Source organism: Triturus cristatus, chromosome 3_1 (genome assembly GCF_964204655.1).
Source record: "Triturus cristatus chromosome 3_1, aTriCri1.1, whole genome shotgun sequence".
Taxonomy (NCBI): Eukaryota; Metazoa; Chordata; class Amphibia; order Caudata; family Salamandridae; genus Triturus; species Triturus cristatus.
The window spans coordinates 257,272,378-257,278,377 of NC_140583.1; the positions used below are offsets into that span (position 1 = coordinate 257,272,378).

At 43.5% G+C, this 6,000-nt stretch overlaps 1 long non-coding RNA gene across 1 annotated transcript in view; it reads left to right on the top strand.

The window, feature by feature from the left end:
• The window catches only part of LOC146860058 (uncharacterized), a 51,961-nt gene extending 46,245 nt beyond the window's left edge, over nt 1-5,716 (top strand). Inside the window, exons 2-3 of the long non-coding RNA XR_014979089.1 lie at nt 4,608-4,791; nt 4,973-5,716. This is a non-coding gene — a long non-coding RNA (uncharacterized LOC146860058). The remainder of the gene's footprint in view (nt 1-4,607; nt 4,792-4,972) is intronic.
• The last annotated feature ends 284 nt before the right edge of the window (nt 5,717-6,000 follow it).

Here is a 6,000-nt window from a genome sequence, read left to right on the forward strand (position 1 = left end):
TACTTAAAACCCTTGCAATGAAGTTTAGCAGGCAATAAAAACATACATAACCATCAGTTCAAAAGAATGTAGCAGCTTAGAACAGATACTTCCAGTTACAGTGAACAGATTTAAAAGGCTACAATAAGTGTACATCATTGGCTAGTGTAGTAACAGATGGAATAATACAAACTAGTTTATGGTGACTACCTTTCACCACAAAAAGACAATTGAGGGGCGAAAGGATCCTTGGCACTCTTTGTGGGTCAAGAACTGTGGTACCCATAGATTTGAACAGGGTTGGCATCTTACAGCAACATTTATTGGCCGGTATGAAAAGGTTTTAAAAGCAAATTAAAAACCCTTTCATCAGCTAAAAACAAGCAAAATCACTATAAGCTGTAGGAGCAATAAAACAGATCTAATAGAATCCACAGCGTCGGCTGATGACCTGTTAGGCATCCCTTTCCCATAGTGTGTGAAACAATAGTGGTGTCCCAATTGATTAATTTCCCCCCGTGAGACTTAGTCGGTGGATTACAGCAGAGTGATGCTGGAGTCTGGCTGAACAGGTAGAATTTTTTTATGGATAAGTGGCCTCTGTAGATGCTTTCTGCTAACTGGGCATTACATTTTCAGGTAACGGCTCATGGTCCAGTAAAATCATTACTGTTAGGAGTAAAATTAACAGAAGCACCCATGGAATTTTTAGATTTTCATCTAAGCTATTCTCCTTGTCCATGAACATCCCTCAGGGAGGGCCTGTGGCTAGGCTGTAATTGCCTTTGGACGGTCAAAGCCTGATTGTGCAGATGGCTTATGCAAGGTTCACATCGTAAGACACACAGCCAGACGCTAGCATCACTCTGCCGTAATCCACTGACCAAGTCTCACGGGGGGCAAATTAATCAATTGGGCCTCACCAGTGGCTAACATCCTGACACCACTCAGCATCAAGAGCACCACCTCAACCTAAGCCAAAGACCATGCCTGTCAGTGAGGCAGCCACTGCGATTATGGCAATACAGATGAACAGTGACGCTGAATTTGATTTGTTCCTTCTGCAAAGTAGTAACCCATCGTTTCATGAAACAAGTAAAGTCAACAGCACCCGCAGCCAGCAATAGTATATCTCCTGACGTCGGAGCACAACAGGAGGTCAAGCTTCCTGACTAGCAAGAACGTCCTCTTTTAGAATCATTGGATATCAGATTTCCAGCAAAGAAAAGGAAAGGTACCACTCCACCATCTTCTCCAAGCACCACTTCTGATGATGATGGGAGGAACATGGAGTGGACCCCGGCAGAGTCCGGGAGACACCAAGAGAGGCAAGAGAAATGAAAAGTTCCTAAAAGCCTTAGATGTATGGAAGGGGATGGTGAGGAGGATGAAGACGATAAACTAGTCATTGTGAAAGCTGGCACAGAGGAGTCTGACATCACTATTCAACCTGCTCTGAGGGATGTGGCGCAAGTAGCATCAGCAGCTCCAATATTTGTAAAGCCCGAGCTGGGGTCTACACCAACCCCTACCTCAGTAGAAGTATGCGTTGCAGAAAGGCAATCAACAACACACCCACCTACTTACAGTTCTTCAGGCTTTGGCAGTGGCACAGAGAGAAAGTCCTTTTCTCCAGTTTGGGACTTTTTGCGATTAGCAAAGATGAGGAGAGCATTGCAATATGTACCATTTGCCACAGAAATGTTTGTTGAGTTTATGGTACTGGAGACTAAACGACCCTATGAAAAAACATCACGCATTCCAGTGAGAGGAGCACCTTAAAAAATAGCTTAACATGGTCCTGGTGATTAAGGTGAGGAGAGCTGGGGAACATCAACTACAAGTCCAATCACTGTGGAGGTGATGACAAAGAAGAGGGTGACATCCTCACGCAAAGAAGCCCTGCCCCCAGTAGTTCTCCAGCGTAATCCTCTGCCTCACCTACATAACTATGGCACAAGACTCAGAGTCAGATGGAGACACCACTCAGTGGCTGCTCCACCACGGCGTACACTGAGTCTACCACCACCTACTTCTCAAAAGTCACCTGCATCAGTGGCTCCCAGAAAAAAAGAAAATAAAGGCTACTATTAAGGGCATGTTTAGGCAGGAGGGGCCCTATGGCCGCAATTACCCAATGGCACATTTGTACAATGGGAAGCTGGCAAAAATGTCAGCAATGGACCTCCTCACTATTTCTTTTGTGGAAGGAGTTGAATTTGAAGCAGCCATCTGTCTGAAATGGAAGGATCCAAGTTGGACCTACTTTGCCAGTGTTCCTGTTCTTTTTCTGCTTCATGATGTGCTTCATTTGATTGGACAAGCTTTGCAGCAAAGTGTTTTTCACACTAGACATATAAACCAGTTGCAATGTGACTGATTACCTGAGCATCACTGCACACTGATCTCTTTTGCAGGGATATAGCAAAAGCTATCAACACGTCTTGGCCCTGAAGAAAGGTTTTAGAGTGATCGGCGGCATGGAACAGTAGCCATGTTCGCCATGGAGAAATCACATTCACCTGTAAACATCTTGGATGAATTTAACATCAAGGTGGCTGAATGGCTGTGACCCAGAGGTCTCAGAATTGTATTTATTGTGACTGACAATGGCAGTAACATTGTCAAGGTCATGGCAGACAGCCACTATATCAGGGTTCTGTGTTTAGCACATCAATCTGATGGTGGAAGACTTTCTAAAAAAATAAGACATAGTCAACAACATACCGACCACCTGCAGAAAGAATCTGCACTCATTTCAGCCATTCTTTTAAAGCTCGGATGCAGTTGCACATTATTCAGTGTTATGATAGAGTATGAGTTAAAGCCCTGATACATGGGGTGTCAACACATTGGAACTTGACCTATTACATGTTTCAACATCTGTTTGAGCAGTACCGACAGATCTATGACTATGTCATTCAAAGAGGAGGGGGTGCAATTGGGAAAGCTATGACTATGGAAGCGGACAATTAGGGCCTAGTCAAATGCCTGACACAAATGCTACTCGCTTTTGAGGTTTTCACACAGGAAGTTATCAAGGAGGACAGTACAATGGGCCAAGCTATCCCATTGTTGCATCTACAACAGGACCAGCTAAAGAAGATGGCCAAAAGGTTCACACTTGCAGGTGTGAACAAAAACACAGAAGCGCATGCATTGGTTGAGAGCTTAATCTTACTCTTGGCTTGTAATTCAAGGCTGCAAAAGTACATCACCCTGTCAAAAGAGTACCTCTGCACCACATTACTTGATCCACGGTGCAATAAAAGTCTGGCCACTTTCAGTCATTTTTCTGAAGGGGGTGTTTCAAAGCCGGACATGGAGACCTGGAAGAAGAACAGCTGAAACTTAGAGTCCCACTCCTTAGTTCCTGAGTGCTGCCTTCAACTTCCAGAGAGGGCAGTCTTGTCTCACAGCAGCCATCACCAGCAACCAGAACATCGAAAACAGCAACAGAAGAATCAGTCCAACCTCTGCATTGACTTGGTTTCATGTGGCAGGTCTTAAGTCCAATGTAGAGGTGAAGGCAAAAGAGGTTGAGCAAGTGGCAGCAGCAATGACCATTCAGAGTATATTCCAGGAATATCTGGATAATCCAAAAGAGGTTTATGAGGATCGAAACCCATTGATGTATTGGTATGGGAAAATGCGCCAATGGGCAGAGCTCAGCAGGCTGGCAATAAAGTATCTGGCTAGTCCTGTTGTCAGTGTGTCTTCTGAGCAAGAGTTCAGTGCAGCTGGCACAGTTGTTACAGTGAGAAGGACCAGCCTATCATCTCAAAATGTGGAGAGATTGACCATGGTCAAAATGAACCAACATTTCATACCACACAACTACACCATTCCTGAAACAGCACAGGAGGAGGAGGATTGATCAGAATCAAGTGTGTTAGCTGACCAACTTCTGGGTGAACCACCTGAGTTTGAGGACACACTCTACTTTCTGGCCTGAGTATGCTAATGCCACCATAGAACTTTTTTTTTTTCGTTGAACGTCTTTCTTTGCCCCAAAAAAAAGGTTGCTTGTGGAACATTATGTTTGTGTCAGATTTATGCTGCTCCACCATTTGTTAGTCACAGATATGGCTGGATTACGAGTTGGACCAGTGTGCAGTGAAGGAGCCTCCAAAATTCCTTCATGACATTGGAGACAAAGCATACATCCCTGGCATGCCTACACTATTTTGCATCACTTAGAAGGGCTGCCCCAGAAGATCGTTGATTTGCAAGACTGCCAAAAATAGATGTGTTGTCTGCGTCAAAGATACAATGGTGTACCTATGAACTAAGCTGTCCGTGCTTGGTTTGGAAGAGACAACTACAACTATTGCAACAATGAGTGAGTGATTGTGAGTGATGATTGATGATTTATGTGGTGGCAGGCAGTGAAGGAGGGTGTTCAAATAATAGTACACTTGATTTTGATGAATTGCAATATTTGGTGCCTGATGGGTAATCATTTTTCCTGAAGGTGATTGGCCTTTTCAAACATACTTAGCGAAAATGTACCTGTACAGTTCACTCCTTTATTCTGGTTCTTCAGAAACCAGACTGGTTACTTTAGTTAACAAACACAAACTTATACAAAATACTGCAGTTCTATTTCTCTACTTGTTCTTCCACAGCAATGCACTACACATCTATCTTGCTCGGGTCGGGTCTAGGATGGAGTTACTCGGAGTAAGGAGGAGGATGGAAGGACTCGGTTGGGACTACCTCATCAACAGCTGCAAGAAGGAAGATATCGACTTCAAAGTGAAAACATGACACCGAGGCCTAGTAGTACTCAGCTATGTGGAATGGAGAGAGGTGTGTTGATTTGGGAAATGCTGCTGAGTGTGTGTGTTGTACTTGTGGCAAAAATGAAAGTCGGCTTCCTCTTGTTTTTTACTCTGCCTCTGAGTGTACTTGGTACACTTCTCATGAAGCTTACCTTCCTTCTGTCCGTCTCCTAAACTCTACAATACAGTTTCTGTTTTACAATCTGCAGGCCTTCTCCTCTCCTGTACAAAAGAAAGGTGAAAGCTGAGTTCCACCCCCCTGCTTACCTCCTGGACCAGTCAAGACAGGCACCCTAGAGTGACAGACATTCCAGAGGAGAATGTGGATGCACCGTTCAATTTGGCAATAAAGTGTCATTTTTATTTTAACAATCATATTTTTAGAACTGGGTGGTTTCAATTCACTCCTCCATAATTATATTTTTTCAAACCTAGAAGATAGAACATTTAGATATCTGATAACTTGGGTCTCTGGGACAGAACACTGTTTGCAATGCATGTAACCGTACTGTGTCATACTCATTCCTTCGTATCCTTCCACAAAAAATTGATGATGATGATTTGCTGCTCATCGCCCTAATGAATATTGTTCTTGTGTTGTATTTTCCTTTGTCACACCTTTCCCCAAATCCCCTGTCCCATCCATTCATCACACCCCTAACCCTCTTTCCCCAGATATGTCTTCATATACCATCAATCTATCAAAGGAGAGAAGTAGAAGTAATCTGGGGTCCCCACTCAGCTTCCGAATATATTACATAAAATAAAAAAAGGAGTGGAGCTTTTAGGCCTCGAAGGATCTAGATAAAAAATATGTATGGGAACCTCAACAACCATTTTACGCCTTTGGTATGTCTTTTGTGGCTTAATCCTGGTTGGTAGCATCATCATCGGGTCTTTGTTGGCCTCCACCAGGAGGTGCTTCTGAGGAACTAGTTGGGATCTACTTTGTAAAAAATGTGGATGTGGAAAATAGAACCTGCAATGTGTCCTTCACAACACTATCAATAAAGCTAAAAGAATGGTCTACATGTTTCAGCCGACATGCGCCCTTGCCGGGTCGATGGCTTTCGTCAGGTTCTATTAGAGTGGAGAAAGGATAATCCCCCCTTGTTTTTTCTATATTACTCACGTCAGGTGGAATACTATCCCCTAGATTGTTAGAGTGTTGGTAGACCATGATTAGTCATCTATTTCACACTACGGTGTATGGATACAATATCACCAACATTGTTAC